The 21,114-nt window shown below is 42.7% G+C and overlaps 1 pseudogene; it reads right to left on the bottom strand.

Annotated features, from left to right (window-relative positions):
* The window catches only part of LOC143668757 (unconventional prefoldin RPB5 interactor 1 pseudogene), a 62,500-nt pseudogene extending 42,885 nt beyond the window's left edge, over nt 1-19,615 (bottom strand).
* Between the last annotated feature and the right edge of the window lie 1,499 nt (nt 19,616-21,114).

The raw sequence follows: 21,114 nt of genomic DNA, 5'->3' as shown, positions 1-21,114 counted from the left end.
GCAAAGGAGGAAGTGTCTTCATTTACCTGATGGGAGAAAGGAGTGACAGCACAACTGTTCCACCCAGGGATAGTTGTCTTGGCTCTGGTTTTCCCTCTGTGCATTTGCTTTATTCTGGTAATGATGAGTGTTTTCCAAACTCTTTCCTCTGTGCCCAGATTCAGGACACAGTGGAGTGGCCACAGCATCTAGTGAACTGAGAAGGAGCTGTCTCTGGAAACATGTTCACTTGAAAGCAGTTAGAAGAACCCCGAGTCTTTGGAAGGGGTGTCCTAAGAAAGAGAACCAATGAAAGTGGCTAGCAAGTCCTCCAAATTTGATCCTACCAGAGACCCCTAAGACCCAATGCAGAATTAATCTCAAAGGCAGCAGTGCCCAACACGCTGACCCCTATCCAAGCACATATCACCCAATGTCTGGAAGCACAGGCAATGCTTGAAAAGAGGGGAAGCATTTACACACATAGAGTTCTTGCTTACTTTTGCTTTTGAGAACTGTTCAACAGTGCCTGCTTTCCTCCTATAACTGCAACTTCAGCTTCTCTTTATATCATCTCCTCCAATAAAACCAGGGAAATGGATGCAGGACTTGAAAGAATCAATCATTTGCTGTGGGGCACCCTGTTTTCTCAAGGGCATGTGGCAAAGCAGAGGTGCCATTTCCAGACTACCTGGTGTGGTGGTTTAAGGGAGGGTCTCCTGCACTCCCATGCTCATTTACCAAGCACTTCCTGAGAGAAGCCTGTGGTCACTTTCATTTTGGTGCTGATCCTAGAGAAACAGAGAGGAAAAGGATAAGGACCTTGTTTCAGTTTGCTAAAGCTGCTGGAATGCAACACATCAGAAATGGACTGGCTTTTACAAAGGGGATTTATTAGGTTACAAATTTACAGTTCTCAGGCCATGAAATTGTCCAGATTAAGGCATCCACAAGAGGATACTTCATATTCTCTTTTCACTCACAAGTGGTCGATCCCATCTGGGGTTTCTCTGTCATAAGGAAAGGCACATGGTGATATCTGCTGACTCTTCTCTCCTGGGTTGGTTTGAAAATGGATTTCTCAGCTCCTGTGGGTCCTTCTGGCTTCTCCTGGGGCATTTTCCTTTTCTAAATATTTCTGGCTCTCATAAAAGTCTCCAGGAAAGGATTTAGACTCATCTTGAATGGGCATGGTCACACTTCCATGGAAACAACCTAATCAAAATGTCACACCCAACAACGGATCTGCACCTACAAGATTGGTTTAAAATAACATAGGCTTTTCTGGGGTGCATAACAGTTTCAAACTAGCATAGACCTGTTGGTACAGACCATGAGAATACAATGTTCATTCTGACATTCTGGCTGAAGTCATCTTAGTCCATCTGCAATGAAAGTCAACTGAATGAAAACACCTAAAAGAATGAGTTAGATGCAGGGGCGGGCCGCGGTGGCTCAGCGGGCAAAGTGCTTGCCTGCTATGCCGGAGGACCTCGGTTCGATTCCCGGCCCCAGCCCATGTAACAAAAAACGGAAAAACAAAATACAATAAAACAACAAGAAAATGTTTAAAGATGTTTCCCTTTCTTCCTTCCTTCTCTCTGTCTTTCCTTTAAAAAAAAAAAAAAAAAAAAAAAAAAAGAATGAGTTAGATGCAAAGGGAATTTGAGAGGAAAGACGGTGTCTTCGGTCAGGACAGTTCCTTGCAAGCTGGTTATGGTAAGAAGGGGACGTGTCACATCCTGAATGACACAGGTGGTGCCCCTTGGCAATATGTGAAACCTTTACTTGATGCCTTCTGGTAAATAGCACCACTTAAGAGCACACATTTCCGTGGAGTTGTTTCTTGTCTGAACAGTGGACTGTAAGCTACCTGTGACCAAAAATCACTTCTTACACATGTTTCACGCTTAACAGAGTGTTGAACTGAAATCTGCTTATTTTGTGGACACTTGCCAAGTCCACCCTCCTAGGAGCGAGTGCACTGCTAACCCAGGATGGGAAGCAGAGCCCAGACATGTTTATCATTCCTCACCAACCCCGCTAGCACTGATCTACACTAAACAAAACATTTACAGACTGGAACATGTATGGTTTATCCTAAGGATAAACATCTTTAATAGGTAAACTTTACTATGGAAAATTTACATAAAATTTTCATGAATTCCAAGCAGAGAAATAGTATACTATAGTAAATACTCATGTATCCATTACCCAGCTTTGACAATTATCCACAAAGTCACCATCTTTTTTTTCTTTATACCCTCCTTCTGTATTATTTTAAAGTAAATCCCAGATATCACATCATTTCGTATGTAAATCTTTCAGTATGACTGTCACAAATAGTAAGACTCTTAAAAAAGTCTGACTTTTTTTGAGTATTACTGTTTTTAAGTAAAAAACACCCAAATGATCAGCAATAATTATTTAATAGTATCACATATGCCTTCATTTTTCAAATTTTGCTGATTGTTTCATTATTATTATTATTTTTTTTACAATTTCTTTGAATCAGGATCCAAAGAAGGTCAAATAACTGCAATGCATTGGTATACTTCATCTATTTTAATTTATTGTTTCCCCCTTTTAACAAATTTCTCCTTTCCTTTAGAATATACTTGTTGAAGAAACTAAGCTGCTGATCCTGCAGAACGTGGATTTTGCTAATTGCATTCATATGTTATCTTTTAACATGTGTCTCTGTCCTTTACATTTCTGGTGATTAGGTCTTGGGTTCAACTTTTTGGTCAAGAATGCTTTTCTGATGAAGTTGGGTACTTCAACTGAGGAACACAGACTACCTGGAGGTTTCTTTCGCAATGTGAGCAGAGCCACTGATGACCACTGCCTAGACTATTGGGTTAGTGGTTTCAAATTGGTGACTTTCTAACTTTCAAAATCATTTTTTGCCTTCATTTTGTTTGCTGGAATACTTTCATAAAGAAAAACTTTCTCCCATCAACTAATTTGTTACTGTTGTAGATTGAATCATATCTCCCACAAGACAAGTTCAAGTCCTAACCTGGTCCTGTGGGTGTGGACTCATTTATAAATGGGTTCTTCTAAGATCCTATTAAGATGAGGGCAAAATGGATCAGGGTGGGCATTAAACCCATATGGCTGGAGTCCTTATAAAGAGAGGACATGTAGATAGAGATACAATGGTTGAGTAAGAAGAGGAGAAGCCAAAAGAGGAGATCAATGGTGGCAGGCAGCCATGTGACAGAGGCAGACATTGAGTTACAAATTTGCTGACAAGCCACCACCAGAATGTTACAGACTTTGGAAGAGAGCCTGGTTCTGCTGATATCTTTTTTCTTTAATTTATTTATTAATTTAAAAAATTTAACAAACGAACTAAAACATTAACATATATAATCAATAATTCACAATTTCATCACTTAGTTGCATATTCATCATTTCTTAGAACATCTGCATCAATTCAGAAAAATAAATAAAAAACAACAGAAAAAGAAATAAAATGAAAACAGAAAAAAAAAGATTATACATACCATACCCCTTACCCTTTGCTTTCATTGATCACTACATTTCAAACTAAATTTATTTTAACATTTGTTCCCCCTATTATTTATTTTTATTCCATATGTTCTACTCATCTGTTGACAAGGTAGACAAAAGGAACATCAGATACAAGGTTTTCACAATCACACAGTCACATTGTGAAAGCTATATCATTAGCCAATCATCCTCAAGAAACATGGCTACTGGAACACAGCTCCATATTTTCAGGTAGTTCCCTCCAGCCTCTCCATTACATCTTTAGTAACAAGGTGATATCTAGTTAATGCATAAGAATAACCTCCAGGATAACCTCTCAACTCTGTTTGGAATCTTTCAGCCATTGACACTTTGTCTCATTTCACTCTTCCCCCTTTTGGTTGAGAAGGTTTTCTCAATCCCTTGATGCTGAGTCTCAGCTCATTCTAGGATTTCTGTCCCACATTGCCAGGAAGGTCCACACCCCTGGGAGTCATGTCCCACGTAGACAGGGGGAGGGTGGTGAGACTGCTTGTTGTGTTGGCTGGAGAGAGAGGCCACATCTAAGCAACAAAAGAGGCTCCCTTGAGGGTGACTCTTAGGACTAAATTTTAAGTAGACTTGACCTATCCTTTGTGGGGTTAAGTTTCATATGAACGAACCCCAAGATTGAGGGCTCAGTCTATAGCTTTGGTTGTCCACACTGTTTGTGAGAATATCAAGAATTCAACTTGGGGAAGTTGAATTTCTCCACTTTCTCACCATTCCCCAAAGGGGACTTTGCAAATACTTTTCCACTCACTGATCAAATCACTCTGGGATTTATCGGGGCATCACTCTGGACAAACCAACAAAATCTCATGTCCTACCCAATGTTCCATGTACTTATGGTGTTTAAACAAGCTATCTACATAAGTTATATTAGGAAATGCACTAGTCAAAATATAAATTTTGTACCAAATAAACATTTTTTTGCTTTAGTCTCACACATAAGTGAGATTTTAAAATATTAATTACCATCTATTTTCACCCTGCAGTAATGACATTCCTTTGTTCTTCCTCATGCAAAAACATTTTTAAAATTTGTGCATTAAGTCATTATTATTATACACTGTAGGCATTCCTAGATTATACCATCTCAATCTTTATCATCTATCTTTCTTTCTGATTTCATTTATGCTCCTAACCCTCCTCCCTCTATCATTCTCACATGCAGCTTCATTCAGTGTTTTAACATAATTGTATTACAGTTAGGTAGTATTGTGCTATCCATTTTTGAGTTTTTATATTCAGTCCTGTTGCACAATCTGTATCCCTTCAGCTCCAATTACCCAATATCTTACCCTTTTTCTATCTCCTGATGGTCTCTGTTACCAACAAAATATTCCAAATTTATTCACTAATGTCAGTTCATATCAGTGAGACCATACAGTATTTGTCCTTTTGTTTTTGGCTAATCTCACTCAGCATAATGTCCTCAAGGTCCATCCATGTTGTTACATACTTCATAACTTTATTTTGTTTTACAGCTGCATTATACTCCATCATACGAATACACCAGTTTGTTTAGATACTTGTCTGTTGATGGATATTTTGGCTGTTTCCATCTCTTTGCAATTGTAAATAATGCTGCTATAAACATTGGTGTGCAAATGTTTGTTTGTGTTTTTGCTCTTATGTCCTTTGAGTAGATACCTAGCAATGGTATTGCCAGGTCATACGGCAATTCTGTATTCAGCTTTTTGAGGAACCGCCAAACTGCCTTCCACAGCGGTTGTACCATTTGACATTCCCACCAACAGAGGCACACTTATGCCTCTTTCTCTACATCGTCTCCAGCACTTGTCATTTTCTGTTTTACTGATAATGGCCATTCTGGTGGGTGTGAAATGATATCTCATTGTGGTTTTGATTTGCATTTCTCTAATGGCCAGGGAAGTTGAGCATCTCTTCTTTTGGCGATTTGTATTTCCTCTTCTGAGAAGTGTCTGTTCAAGTCTTTTGCCCATTTTGTAACTGGATTGGCTGTCTTTTTGTTGTTGAATTGAACAATCTCTTTATAAATTCTGGATACTAGACCTTTATCTGATATGTTGTTTCCAAATATTGTCTCCCATTGTGTAGGCTGTCTTTTTACTTTCTTGATGAAGTTCTTTGATGCACAAAAGTGTTTAATTTTGAGGAGTTCCCATTTATTTATTTCTTTCTTCAGTTCTGCTCATATCTTGATGTTGGACTTCCAACTTCCCAAACTGTGAAACAATAAATTCCTGTGATTTAAACCAATCAGATAATGGTATTTGTTATAGTAGCTCTAGCAAACTAAGGCAGGTTTCTAAGGTACAGTTCATCCAGGAAAGGCAGAATAAATGCTTGATTCTCCTTACTTACCAGTTTTCAAAACAACAAGCTGGTTTCCTACTGTTCTTCAGAGTTCACTAATGCATAGTACTTGTTGACTATCATTATGAACAATTATATTTAAACTGAGAAATGTGTTTTGGTTCATTTCTATTATTCTAATTGTTGTTTGTCAGTTGTCAAACAGCTTTGGCATGTGGTAGCCTTAGAGATTGTTTTAGTTTGCTAAGGCTGCTGGAATGCAATATACCAGAGATGAACTGTCTTTAATAAAGGAATTTATTTAGTAACAAATTCACAGTTCCTTAGAGAAAAGGCAGCTAGTTTTCATCTGAATTTCTCTGTCATGTGGAAGATACATGGTGACATTTGCTGGCCTTCTCTCTTGGCTACTGGGTTCCAACTGCTTTTCCAGGGGCCTGTCTTTTCTGTATCTCCAAATGTCTGGGTCTGAGCTCCTGAATTCTCTTCTGACCTCTCTCCTTTAGGCCTCCAGCTAATTAAATTAAACATCACTCATTGTGGAAGGCACTCCCCTCAGTCAACTGCAGATATAATCCACCATGATGAATTTCACATGCTGATGCTTTAAATCCACAGCAACAGAACAACAGGGTACCATCATCTGGCCACGTTGACACCTGAACCTAACTACTACTACTCCACAGAGATAGTAATGATACTTTCCATTAGTTTAGCAGTTTTACCTATAGTTTTCTTGTTGAGAAGGGGCTTCATCACAAAGTGCACGAAATAATGAACATTCATGCATGAGCATCAGGCCAAACCACATGTGAAATACTCTATGGTCTCATCATATATTTATCTGCTTTACTCATTATATGCTTCAGGTGAGAGAAAAATGGGTGGAGAAATTTCCGTGGCCCATCATGCTGAAGGGTCAGCTGCTCTTAAAAAGACCTTGTATAATAACCATTCACTGTCATAATAAACCAGTAGTCCTAAGATAGTGAGCTGAAAGTGGCAGGCAGGAATTTGGCAACAATTTTTGTGTACCGATTATGTAGGTACATGCGTCATATATGGCTCCAGGCCCTTAAGATATATCTGAATAAACAAAGATCCTCACTTTCATGGAATTCACATTTCTAGTTGGCAGAGATTGTCATTAAACCATAAATGACAATGACAAAATAAAGTAGATCATGTTAGAAGATGACAGTACTATGAGTGCAATGGAAAATAGAAAAGGCAGAGTAGAAATGTGTGTGTAAGGAGGACTGCAATTTTAAATAGAATAAGTGGCGTTATTTTAGTGAAGACCTGAAGGAGGTGAGTGAGTTATCTGTGCAGAACTCTGGGAAAAGAATGTACCAGGTGGAGGGAAATTCCAGTGCCAAGACTCTAAGAGGGGCGACTGTTTTTGAGTTTTAGAAAATATGGGATCATACTGTATATCATTATCTCACTTTTTTCATTCAACATTATTTCTAAAATTCACCTATATTTTTGGATGTAGCTGTGGTACATTAATTTTCACTTATATTATTCCATTATATGAATATGTCACAATTTACTTAACCATTTAACTTTTGAGTGGTTTCTTATTTTTTTGCTCTTATGAATAGTGTAGCTATTGATGGCTTCTCTCCTGAGGAACATGAGCAAAAGATTCTCTATCTCAGTGTTTCCCAGCCTTTTCCACATAATTTCTCTACCCGGAAAACAATAATTTACACACATGGTGTAAACTGAGGAAATATGGCATATTTAGAGGGATATGGTGAAAAAAACCATTACATTACAGTTGCCATTTATTATATAATTACAGTACATAATTATCCCACTTTTCTCCTTTAAAAATTTTTTTCCTTCTTCTTTTCACCCTTCAATATCTTCATCAATAAAATTTCCATTCCCATAATTTCTGATCACAAGTAGGATGTTAGATATCAATGCTATAAAACAGTGTTTCTCAAAGTGTAGTCTGTGGGCACCAAGTAACACTAAATTCTTTTTCACTGGCTAATGGGAAAAGAGTCGATGACTTAATTCATGCCAAGTGCAAGCTAAGTGGCATCACAGTTTCCAGGATGAACAAAGCTCTTCAGTGATATGAATAAAGGAACAGAGGAAGAGAACTGGACTATACAGTGACACACTGCTATAGCAGGTGTTGTAGCCACTTGTTCATGTTGGGAATGGCTGCTAGTTTCAGTAAAGCCATGCCATAACTTTTATCCATGGCTTTAAATTAATTTTTATTGGTTTTGGAACTTTGCACTTAATTTATAGATTGATTTTAATTTTGCAGCTATTGATGAACTCTAAGAAGAACAGTAAAATAAATATAATAAAGTCCACACCCATTTAGGAATTTTTTTTTCATTTAGAACTTGAATCCTTACCCGAGTTTGAAAAAAATTGGTAATAATAGTGGACTTTTGGTAGGTGACACAATATACATGACTTCCCCACCCCGCCCCTTTTTCACCTCCTCCATGCTGCTGTATGCTTTAGGGAGGCCTGGCCCAGTTGCCACCCCAAGGTCCTGACTGGTCTGAGTCAATCACTGGGATGCCCTGTACCTTGCCAATAGGATTCATTTAAACATAAAACACATGATACCAATTTGGCCAGGATAACCCAGGGATAGTCTGGTAGCAGGGGAGGGGTGTTTCAAGGGAAAATTTCTTCACTCATAATAAGAGATACAAGGAAGAGACAGCTCCTCTCTTCCTCCTGTGAAATAGTTGGGTCTGGACATGTGACTTGAATCCACTACAACTGTTTATGACCCCAGTGGGGTAACAGCTCCCAAGAAAAAGCCAGCATGCCAATGTGTGGGGCAGAAAAGTAAAAATAACTTGAGTCCTTGGGGGGCACTCTAAAATTTCTGTAATAATGAGCTCTGAAAAGCTGTATCTATTGGACTTCTTGCTATAGGAGCTGATAGATTTCTCTATTGTTGGATGCAATGAGTGTGGGTTTCTGTTGCTTGTAGCTGAAAGCATCCTAACTGGTGCAGAAACAAGAAGTGGTCATTGAATGATGGACTCCCAGGCTTCTCTTGTGACTATTTGCTCATGAGGCTATGAGCTTGTCTTAGTTTCTTAGCTGCTAAAACAAATACAATACAATGGGTTGACTTAAACAACAGGAATTTACTCTCTCATTGTTTTGAGGCTATGAGAAGTTCAAAAAATTAGGGTGTCAGCTGTGCAATACTTTCCCCCTGAAGACTGTGTTCTGGGGCCAGCTGCCAGCAATCCTTGGTCCTTGGCTTTTCCATCACATGACAATGCCCATAGCTTTGTCTTTCCTTTTCTCCTCTGAGATCCATTGACTTTCAGCTTCTTCCCATGGCTTTCTCTTTCTATGTCTGACTTTCATTCTCCTATAAAAGGCTCCATAATTCAGATTAGAACCCAACCTGATACAGGTGGACCACACCCTAACTGAAGTAACATCTTCAAGAAACCCTATTTACAATGTGTGCACACCCACAAGTATGCAAATCAAGGCCAAGAATATGCCCAAACTGAGGTACACAATTCAATCTACCACAGTGCTCACTCACTCCTATTACCCCAGCACCTGGCATAGCCTGGAAGTCAGTGGGTGTTCCATAAATATCCATGTGATGAGTGACAGAGTAATGGACTCTTTGTAGATGGAGTATACCACTGGATGTGGCAAAGAGGCCATTTCTGTGTTCTCTTTAGAGGCAGGAGAGATGCCGGGTGGCTGTATTGTCTTAAGCCATACCAATTTAAAGGAAGCTGCATCAACCATAAGTCACTCAACACAGGGAGCCAACACTGAATGGGAACGAGATAGCATAATGACAGGGAAATTAAAACGATTAATAGGAATGCAATCAGAAACTCTGCAGGAACAATGTAGGATAACAGATCATAAATGAAGAAGGGAGCTGGCTCTCTGGGTATATTTTCAGCCCGGCAGGCAGCACGCTGTATTCATGCTTCACATCAACAATAGTTGCAGAAAATAGATGGGATTTTACAAAACAATGGGTCTAACTAACCAGGCATATTTATTTCCCTTCAAAAAGCAAGAAGGAAAGCACAGCTGACTAAAATAATTTGACTGCTCTCAATCTCCAGCTGAAGATTTCAGAGTGCAGCAAAACCAAATTTTCATCTTTTGTTAACTTAGTAAAACTTGCTTTTATTCCCTTAACTGGGTGCGAATGGTAAGATAAGATATTACAATTACACTGGTAACTGAAGGTATACAATTAGACATTATAAGAACTGCTTAAAGATTCATAAAGTAGTAAGCAGGCAATTGAAACTCATTTTAGTTTTCTAGGCTGCTTAAAGCAAATACCATGAAATGGTGTGGCTTGAACTATAGGAATTTTTTAGCTTATAGTTTTGAGGCTGAGAAAATATGCAAATGAAGGCATCATCAAGGCAGTGCTTTCTTTCCAAAGACCAGCTGCTAACAATGGCAAGGCACGTGACTGTGTCAACTGACCTCTTTTTCTCTTGGTTTCATTGATTCAGATATTTTGCTTCCATGGCATTCTCTCTCTCTCTCTCTCTCTCTCTCTCTCTCTCTCTCTTTCTCTTGCTCTCACACTCTCGCTCTTTCTTTCTCTCCAGTCATTTGTCCATAAAGGGCTCCAGTAATAGGGTTAGGACTCATCTTGAATGAGGTTGGGTCATACTTAACTGAAGTAACCTCATCAAAAAATCCTACTTTTGAGCAGCATGACAGTGGCTCATGCATAGAATTCTCGCCTGCCATGCTGCAGACCTGGGTTCAATCCGGGTGCCTGCCCATGCCAAAAAAAAAAAAAAAAAACTTGAAATGATCCTACTTACGATGGATTCACACCCATAGAAATAGATTAGATTTAAGAACATACTTTCCTAGGGTGCATTCAGTTTCAAACAACTGCAATATTATTTATCTTTGTGATAGAACAGTTCAATTTAAAGGGCTTACAGCCTTGAAACCCAAAAATAAAACTCTAGTAGGGTACAGAGAAGAAATAAGTAAACACATAGATTTCTGACCTTCAGGTAATAGAAGAGAGTATGGAAAAATAATTTAAAAAACAAAAACAAAAAATCCAAAGCATGCCAGAAATAAAAAGTAAGCATTTCTTCCTCTCCCTCCTCAAAACAAAACAAAACAAAAATGAGGTAAGCCAGTTTGTACAAGATGCATTTCAAGACTTGAAGATAGGACTTTGGCAGGAAACTTGGGTAAGCGTAGACTGTGGAGCCTGGCAGAGATCATTTGTCCTGCTTCCAACAAGGTGTAGCAGGTTGAGTTACCCCAATTTAAACATGTTAATCTGGGTTCCTGTGGGTGTGGACCCACTGTAAGCAGAGCCTCTTGAAGATGTTATTTTTAGTTAAGGTATGGCCAACTGAATGAGGGTGGGCCTTAATCCAGATTTCCAGAGCCTTAGAAAGAGAAAGCCATGGGGAGGAGCCAGAGGCAGGAAGTCAGAGGAAACTGGAGGAGCATGAGAAAGGAGAGGGCATTGATATTTGATGCGGAAACCAAGGAAACCGAGGATTGCTAGCCAGGCAGTCCCAGGACACTGCTGACCCCTGGAGGAAACATGCCTTCTAGCCTCCGGAACTGTAAGACAGTACGTGCTTACTGTTAAACCAACCTATTGTGTGGTATTTGAGAGTCATAGCAGCTCTGGCAAACTAAGATACGAGCTAACACCACTCTCTGATTGGAGGCAGAGATCCCTGAGGTCCGAGTCAGGCTGGCTCCTGACTGGAGGGAGAATACCACCAGTGGACAGAACATGGGGCCTGGAACTCCAGGAACATACTGATTTTGAGAGTTTCCTGGTTTGTTGAAAAAAATTACTTGATTTTGGTTGACAGAAAGTATAATGGTTAAGGCTACAAGATCTGGAGCCAGGCTGCCTGGATCCTCATTCCACCATTTGCTGGCTGTGTGACTTCAGACTAGTTGCTTAAACTCTCTGTGCTTTGGTTCCCTCAGCCCTAAACTGGGATTAATAAAAGTACTTACCTCATAGGCGTGTTGTAAGGATTATATGAGTTAATGCCCGGACAGCACTTAAAACAGTGCCTGACACACAGTGAGTACTTAACAATGCCAGCGGTAGTGACTCAGCTCTGAGTCATGGCACCTCCAAGCTTTTCTAGTTTAGAAGTGTCAGGCCCTTGGAGTATGTATACCCTCCATCAGGCTGTAGGGGATCTGCTTGTGGAAGGGGATGCCTAAGGTCATCATCTCCTTTGAGATTTGTCATTTTACTGCCTAGAGAAAAAGTGAGACACACCAAGATGGAGCATTTAAACTACTGTTTATTGGTCAGGTGCTCATGTGCCTGCAAATAACAAAAGCCCTCTCAAGATCTGCTTAAAGGCAGACAAGGTGTGTTTTTCTCACCAAAGAAGTCTTGGTGGTGGGTGGGTGGGGCATGGGACAGAAATTAAGCGGCCTGCTCTGAGATGTCTCAGGGGCTAAGTCACTTCCTGTTTTTTTTTTCTTTCTTTCCCCATCTGTCTTTCTTTGCCAGGGCTGCTATAAAAATACCACAGACTAGTTGGCTTAAACAACAAGGCTCACCGTTTTGGAGTCCAAAGTCAAGGTGCTTGCAGGACATGCGCTCTCTGACATCATAAGGTTCTGGTGCTGGCTCAGTCTCTGCCTCTGTCACATGGCCATCTGTCTCATTCTCTTTCTTCCTCTGGATTCTGTTTCCATGTTCAAACTTGCTTTGCTTATAAGGACTCCACTCATAGTGGATTCAGACTGTGATGGTTTGAAGCTGTATATACCCCAGAAAAAACATGTTCTTAAGTTTAATTCATTCCTGTGGGTGTGAACCCATTATAAGCAGGACATTTTGAGAAGGCTACTTCAGTTAAGATACGTCCCATCCCAATCAGGATGGGTTTTTTTGGTTGTTTGTTTGAATGCATGGTCTGGGAATCGAACCTGGATCTGCTGCATGAAAGGTGAGCATTCTACCACTGAACCACAGGACGAGTTTTAATCCTGTTACAGGAGTCCTTTATAAGTGGAATGAAATTCAGACAAGCAGAGAGAAAGCCATGGGAAGCAAGAAGCTAAAACAGAACCCAGAAGAGAAGGAAGAGACCAGGAGATGCTGTGATGTGACTTGCCATGTGACTCAGGAACCAAGGATCACCAGCAGCCAGTCCTAGAATCCCACAGACTTTAGAAAGAAAGCATTGACTTGATGATGCCTTGACTTGGACATTGTCCTGGCTGCAAAACTGTGAGGAATAAATTTCCATTGTTTAAGCCTAACCATTTCATGGTATTTGCTTTAGCCACCTAGGAAACTAAAACACAGTTCCACCCTAATTCAATTTAGCCTCATTAATTGGATCTTCAAAGATCCTATTTGTAAATGAGCCTCCACTCACAAGACAGGGGTTAAGACTTGAAGATCCCATCACACTCACAGGACTGGAGAACAGGACTTGAACATGTCTTATGGGGGGCATGATTCAATCCCCAACACCCCCCTTAGCTTATTGGATTTCCCTTCCATATTTTCCACCTCATGGTTACAAGATGGCTGCTGTATTTCTGTCACAATTTCATTCCAGGCAGTGAGAACTGGAGAGAACAAGAAAAGTACTTTTTTTCTAGAGGGGTATCACCTTTTTATTTTGGAAGGAACACCCTATCTAGAAATTTCCATCTATATCTCATTGGCTAGGTCTGTATCACATGCTGCCTTTAGTATCCCCTCAGTCTCAGCTTCAAGGGAGGCTAAGAAATTGAGAATTTTTGTTTTTGTTTTCGGAAATGAAGAAGGCAAGAGGTAAAGGGGAGTTCAATTCCCTTTTTGAGAGCCAGTCCACAGGATTGGCTATAAATGATAATGCTACAGAAGAAGATATCTGCTTATATTTCATTTTAAGTCATTGACATATCACTTAGCCTTTTTACCATTAAGGATTTTCTGACTGAAAATGGTTTCATTCCTGGGAAAAGGGCTAAATATTATTGTCTTTGGGAGCCCAACATGGAATCCTCCCCCTAAAAAAAATTTCCTCATATAATTATATTTTGCAATGAAAGATTAGGCTTAAAATGCCAATCCTCCTGAAAAAGGTGATATAGAAACTTAAATATAGACATAATAGAGGAACTTCTAGAACAGAACATGATCTGAGACCAGAAATGTGGCGAGGGGATTTGCACTGAATGAGAAAGCCAACTTTATCCCTGTGGAACATTTGCCACTCCGTGATTTTGCCTAAGCCAAGACAACTTCATCAGCTTGGCAGTCATAAGGACTTATTTCAGGAAACCCAAAGTCAGTCACGATGGTGGTTAACTTTGTGTGTCAACTTGGGCAGACGTTGGTGCCCCAGCTGTTTGGCCAAATACCGGCTGAGATGTTGCTATGGAGGTATTTTACAGATGGAATTAAAATCTACAGTCAGGGTAGGCCACGGTGGCTCAGCAGGCAAAAATGCTCACCTGCCATGCCAGAGGACCCGGGTTCGATTCATGCCTGTCCATGTAAAAAAAAAAAAAATCTACAGTCAGTTGACTTTAAGCAGAAGAGAAGCCCCCAAATGTGGGTGGGCCTCATCCCATCAGTTGAAAGCCTTTAGAACAAAAACTGAGGTTTCCTGAAGAAGAATTTCTGCTTCAAGACTACAACATCAACTCCTGCCGAGTTTCCAGTGAGCCTTCTTGCAGAATTCAGACTTGCCAGTCCCCACAATCTTGTGAGTCAATTCATTTGAATGAATCTCTTAATATATATATATATCCCATTGGTTCTGTTTCTCGGGAGAACCCTGACAGATACAGTCAAAAAGTGGATTAAAAACAAAATAAAATCTTTGTTCAAATCGTCTTACCCAAAGCCCTGATATCCCAATGTCTTGGAGCCCAGGCATTCTGGTTGGTGCAGGCTGGAGGCTGTCATTTGCTCTACTTGATTTCCCCTACCTTCAACTTCAGCCCTAGACCTGGAAGTTTCTGTCTTAGAAGATGCTTGCATCGTTAGCAAGCAGAATTTATGCACATGTGTAGAGTGTCTTCAAGGACTTTCTGCAGCCCTTTTTCACCACAAGTCATTTCTCATCGCCATTACACAGATGAAGCAAGGAGTGATTTGCTTGTATTTTCCTGGGGTCACAGGTCCAAGGGTCGTTTCCCACCAGGTTTAGAACCTACAAGTGAGATGTTTGTTGCTTTCCTTCTGGAAGAGTGGTTCTCAAACCTTGGTGTGTGTGAGAATCCTGGAGCACTTGTTCAAAATGCAGATATTGAATCTCACCCTGGCTATTTTGGCTTCATAGTTCTTGGGTGGGGCCTGGGAATCTATATTTTTCACAAAGCCCCCAGGTGATTTTCCAGGAACCACACTTTTGAGAAACCTTGTTCTCAGGCCAGGGACTTCCAGATGCTTCATTTCCCCAATGTTCTAGTTTGCTAGCTGCTGGAATGCAATATACCAGAAACAGAATGGCTTTTAAAAAGGGGGATTTAATAAGTTGCTAGTTTACTGTTCTAAGGTGGAGAAAATGTCCCAATTAAAACAAGTCTATAGAAATGTCCAATTTAAGGCATCCAGGGAATGATACATTGGTTCAAGAAGGCCAATAAAGTTCAATGTTTCTCTCTCAGCTGGAAGGGCACATGGTGAACATGGCAGTGTCTGCTGGCTTTCTTGTGGTTCTAAAAAAAGGGACTCTCTCCAAAATGTTTCTTCTTTTAAAGGATTCCAGTAAGCAACTCCACCTTCAATGGGTGGAGACACACCTTCATGGAAATCATCTAATCAAAAGTTACCACTCACAATTGGATGGGTTACATCTCCATGGAAACAATCAAAATGATCCCACCCAGCAATACTGAATGGGGATTAAAGGAGATGGCTTTTCTGGGATTCACCACAGATTCAACCCGGCACACCCAACATCTGGCCACTACCATTGAAACTGGTGCCAGACTCTATCTTTTGCCTTCTGCGAGGCTGCTTAGGTGGGAACGTCCTCCTAGGTGGTGGTGGGGACTCAGTGGCCTGGACTTTGGGTTTCTGGTAATGGCAGCCTTGGTCATTTGGGGCTTGAAAAGCTGGACAAAAATATTAAAATTTTTATTCATGTAAGAGGCAAGATAACCAAGAGGACATTCAAGAGGCAGGAGAAAGAACCCCAGAGAGTAGGCCTGCTTGGTGGGCTTCTCCCAGAGGCACCTGCAGACTCTGTTGGGAGGGCATTAAGGATTTTGGGGTGCAGGTAATGTTCTATTTCTGACATGGGGGCAGTTACATGGTCTGTTTGCTTTGTGGTAATTCACTGGGCTGAACACTTGGGTGTCCGGCGCCGTCTCGCTCAGCTTCTGATCCCCGGCCGGCGGAGGGAACAGGAGGGAGAGAGAGACAGACGCAGACAAACCGACTCAAGTGACAGACACGGGTTCGAGACACGCTGCAGTTGTGAGCACAGACCTTTACTGGAGCTAAGCTTGCAAGCTCTGTTACAAATTCCGCGCGGGACAGAATACCCCGCGGGGGAACAACCTCTATGCGGCCGTCAGGTACGGCTCCCTATGGGTCGTCTCCCTTTCCCCGTCCGGGCAACGCCCTTATATACAAAATCCAAACCCAATGGGCTAACGCCACGTATACAAGGGTGATTGGTAGACAGGGTTGACGGGCGCGTACGTCATACGCGGAGGCAGGATGCGGGCGCCATCTTGGCTCACTTGATGGGCGGGGGGAACTCTAGAGCAGGCTGCGGCGTGTCCACTAGGCCCGACCCGGGAGGCGGCTCTCCACATCTCCCCCTTTTTTATTCATTTTGACCCAGTGTCTCCATTGATGAGTGAGCTCCCGTGGGCCACTCAGGCCCACTACATGTTTTGGTGCTTTGGGGAGTCTGGACTAGGCTTGCTAGGCACCAACCAGAATGCCACCTCATATAGAGACCGGAGAGCCTGTGAGCTGGAAACCACGTGACTCTCCCTGCAGTGCTTCGCCTCGCAACTGGGTTATGAGGGGGGGCAGGAGAGCGGCAACCAGAATCGAGAGTGTCGCTAGGTGTCTCTGTGCAATGGCTGGAGTCTAGTCTGGCCAGGACTGCGACTTCGCCTAAGAGATCAGCCTACGACCAAAATTATGACTGCTGGTGCCGCCTTTTATACCCGGGACACAGCCATGGGCCTTGCAGCGGGTCTTGCTTTCGAGCGTCCCGCCCTGAGTGGCCGGGATGGGTCATACGGTGAAATGGGGGACTGGGCAGCAGGGCGGTCGTTGTCAGGAGCACCAGGGGCGAGTGACATAGCCAACATGGTAGTAACACGCAATTGCTGCTGTGTCTGGAACAAGCGTTCTAACAAGCATTTAACAGTGACTAATCCCACTAATAGTCCCACCGCTACGAGAATCCAAGTAGTCAAATTGGGCCAAGAGAACCAAGAGGTGACTCGGTTCCACAGACTTTGTACAGTCTCGCCCAGTTTGGAAAGGTCGAAGGCAACGGGGGTTAACTTGATCTTCCCAAGCACTTTAAGGTCTGATTCCACCTGTTGGGAGAGCGGGGGGTATTAAAACTGGTCCCCCCTTCTAAACAGTCGAAGGGTGACCGGCGTTTTCGTTGCCATCTCGTCAGTCGCCGCCGTCATCAGCAGAGTTGGAGGCCTGATCTGATGGTTCAGGTTGAAGGCTTGTTGGTTTTTTGGGCAACAGCTCCGTGGCCTCCTCGGGCGATGTCACGGTTCTCACCAGTCTTTCCGGAACCCACACAGGTTGACATCCTGGTTCCTGGGGAAAAACACAAACAGAGCCTCTGGCCCAGCTGAGCACTGGGTCAGGGCCTTGCCATTGTCCTGACAGGACATCCTTCCAACGGACTAGACCTCTATGTGGAGGACTCGGAGTAGTGTGCTGAAGAGCAGGTGTCATTCCTAGTGAATTTTCATTTAAAAAATTATATGTAAATAAAGCCACAGATAGTTGAGCTTTTGGAGACAGGCCATGGCTTATTCCCTCCTTCTGTTTTTTAAGGAAGTTTTTGAGGGACCTATGTGCTCTTTCAATGATTCCCTGCCCTTGGGGGTTATACGGGATGCCATGCTTCAGCTGTACTTCCATATTTTCACAAAATTTTTGGAAGGTTTTGCTGGTGTAAGCAGGTCCGTTATCTGTCTTTAATATTTTTGGCTTGCCCCAAGCCGCCCAAGCGGCGAGGCAATGAGCAATAACCTGGTGGACTTTCTCTCCTGTTTCAGCAGATGCGAATATAATTTGAGAACATGTGTCTATTGACACATGTAGATATTTGGCTTTGCCATACTCTGGATGATGAGTGACATCCATCTGCCAAATGTCCCCCGGGATGAGGCCCTTGGGGTTAACTCCAACTGAAGGGACTACCCTCTGTTCTGCACAATTATTGCAGGCTCTGACTATATCTCTGGCAGCTGCACGCGGTATGTGAAACCGTCTGGCTAAGGTGCTTGCATTGACATGAAATTTAGTATGAAACTCTTGGGCCTGTTGATACGGTGTCAGCGCAGGGAAGATATGTGGCTGTCGAGTGGCCACATCCACTACGTGATTTCCCTGTGCCATGGGGCCTGGCAGACCTGTGTGGGCTCTAATATGGGTTATGAAGAAAGGACATCGTCTGGCATATATTGTCTCTTGAAGTTTGAGAAAGAATGGTCTGACTGAGGAGGAGTGGTTTATAATTCCCACCGTTTCTAAAATTGTTACAGAGTTCACTACATAAAGGGAATTGGATACAATGTTTAGGGGGTCGGTAAGTTCTTTCAGGACTGTGATAACAACTTGCAGCTCTACCCATTGAGGTCTCTGTGGTTGGAAGAACACAGTTTTAGGAGAACCTCCTTCTACGCAATATGCTCCTGAACCGGAGCTGGAACCGTCTGTGTACACGGTGAGAGCGTTCGCTAGTGGCTTAGATGAAGTCACCTTAGGAAAGATTACTGGGTGACGGGTAACGAATTGCAAGAGGGGATCTTTTGGGTATTGGTTGTCAATACTTCCTAAAAAGGTACACCGGAGAATGGCCCATTGATCTATACATCCAGTAAGTGTCTCAAGTTGCTGGGAAGAGTAAGGTACTCTGAGGTTTTTAGGTTGTTGGCCAAAATGTTGTACGGCCCTTTTTATGGCTTCTAAGGCAAACTCTGCAATCGCCGTAGGATAATGCTCTAAACTCTTCTTAGGAGAAACTCCGGGGTGGACCCAGAGTAATGGTCCCTGTTGCCACAGCACCGCCGTGGGCTGTAGCTCTGTTGGCAGTAAGCAGGCCTCAAAGGGCTCATGGGGGTTTATTCTTTTTAAAGCAGCGCTACTGAGTGCCTGTTCTACTTGATATAGTGCTTGCCTCGCTTCGGGAGTGAGGTGCCGGGGCGAAGTTATGTTCGAATCCCCTTTTAGCAAGTCAAATAAAGGCGCTAATTTGGCATTAGGTAATTTCAGGTACGGGCGAATCCAATTGATATCTCCCATGAGTTTTTGCAAGTCATTGAGGGTATGTATGTTGTCTAGCCTAAGAGACACCTTTTGGGGGGATACATGAGTAGGTGTAATTTTTGCCCCCAGGAAGGTGGTAATCTCTGCTATCTGGACTTTTTCAGGGGCTACTTCTAGGTTGGCTTTTCTAAGTGTAAGGACTAAATGTGACAGAGCTGTCTTAAGGAGATCTGTGTCTTTATGAGTCAGCAAAATGTCATCCATATAATGAAGGATTTTTACTTGGGGGAAGTGCTGCCGGGTATCGGCCAGTTTTGCAGCAACATACAGTTGGTACATGGTAGGGCTATTAGTCATGCCCTGGGGCAGGACTGTCCACTCAAAACGGTGACAGGGCTCCTCTTGATTTAGAGAGGGCACAGTAAAAGCAAATTTTGGGGTATCCTCAGGGTGAAGTGGGATAGAAAAGAAGCAGTCTTTGATGTCTAAGATGAAAATAGGCCAATGCTCTGGCAGAGCTGAGAGAAGGGGCAACCCCATCTGAACAGGTCCTAAGGACTCCATGCAATTATTAATGGCTCTTAAATCATGTAACAATCTCCATCTGCCTGATTTTTTCTTTATGACAAAAATAGGGGTGTTCCAAGGTGATGTGGAGGGAATGATGTGGCCCTTTTTTAGCTGATCTGACACTAGAGTGTGTAATGCTGAGAGTTTTTCCTGTGATAAGGGCCACTGAGGCACCCAGACTGGAGTCTTAGTTTTCCACCTTAGTTTTATAGGTGTGGGTGGGAATCTCTCCTCAGTGGCCCCTAGGAAAAACCCAGGCCTCGTCTGTCAGAATTGGAGACAGCTTGTATAGGCCTTGCGCGCCCGTGCAATGAGGCTCCTAAGCCTTTGCCGGGGACATATCCCATTCCTTTTAACAAGCGCTTAGAAGTTGGAGAGCAGCCACTGGTCAAGGTAACGTCCATCTGGGTTAGAATGTCTCTTCCCCACAGGGAAACGGGCAGGGCTAATACATAAGGCTGAAAACTACCTTGATGTCCTTCCTCATCTGCCCAGTGGAGGGCAGTGGCACTCAGCATGGGTGCTGAGACCTGGCCTATTCCTCTAATGGTGTCCTCCGCCTTGCACGTCGGCCAGGTGGAGGGCCAGTCTTGTTGTCTTATAATTGATCGATCGGCCCCGGTATCTAGCAGGCCCAAGAAGGATCTGCCTTGTACCTTAATAGTCAGCATGGGTCGAGACTCCAGAGACATATGGAGGCCCTCAAAAACTTCTCCAGAAGACCTAAATCCCTTATCTCTTCTCTGTCTGGGTCTACTCGGAAAGAATGTATGTAAGCTGGGTAAGAGCAAGAGCTGTGCCAGCTTATCACCTTTTGCAATGACCAGAGTACCTTGCTGAGATTGTACCATAATTTGGGCGTAACCTGTGAAATCTGAATCTACAACGCCTGGTATGACTGTTAGTCCTTTCAGGGCTGTGGATGCCCTCCCTATTATGAGCCCAACAGTCTTCGTTGGTAAGGGCCCTTTAAAGGAGGTCCCTATCAACTGGACACCCATGGAGGGGGTCAGTACGAGTCTGGAGGTGGCACAGAGGTCCAGTCCTGCTGATCCAGGGGATGCGCGAATTTGGACGGGTGTTGTGTCGCCGGATGGCATGCAGGGGGGAACTCTTCTTAACTGAGATGCCCCGCTGCTTCAAAAGGGTCTTTAAGGGAGCTAACAAAGGTGAACTTCCGGACTGCCCCATGTTTGCAGTCGGCACTGTACTTTAATCACTCGGAGAGCTCTTCCGAGTCCCCGGGGCTACCTGAAAGCCCGCGGGCC

Source organism: Tamandua tetradactyla, chromosome 25 (genome assembly GCF_023851605.1).
Source record: "Tamandua tetradactyla isolate mTamTet1 chromosome 25, mTamTet1.pri, whole genome shotgun sequence".
Taxonomy (NCBI): domain Eukaryota; kingdom Metazoa; phylum Chordata; class Mammalia; order Pilosa; family Myrmecophagidae; genus Tamandua; species Tamandua tetradactyla.
The sequence above is the reverse complement of the archived record's forward strand: the minus strand, read 5'-3'. Positions and strand labels throughout refer to the sequence as shown.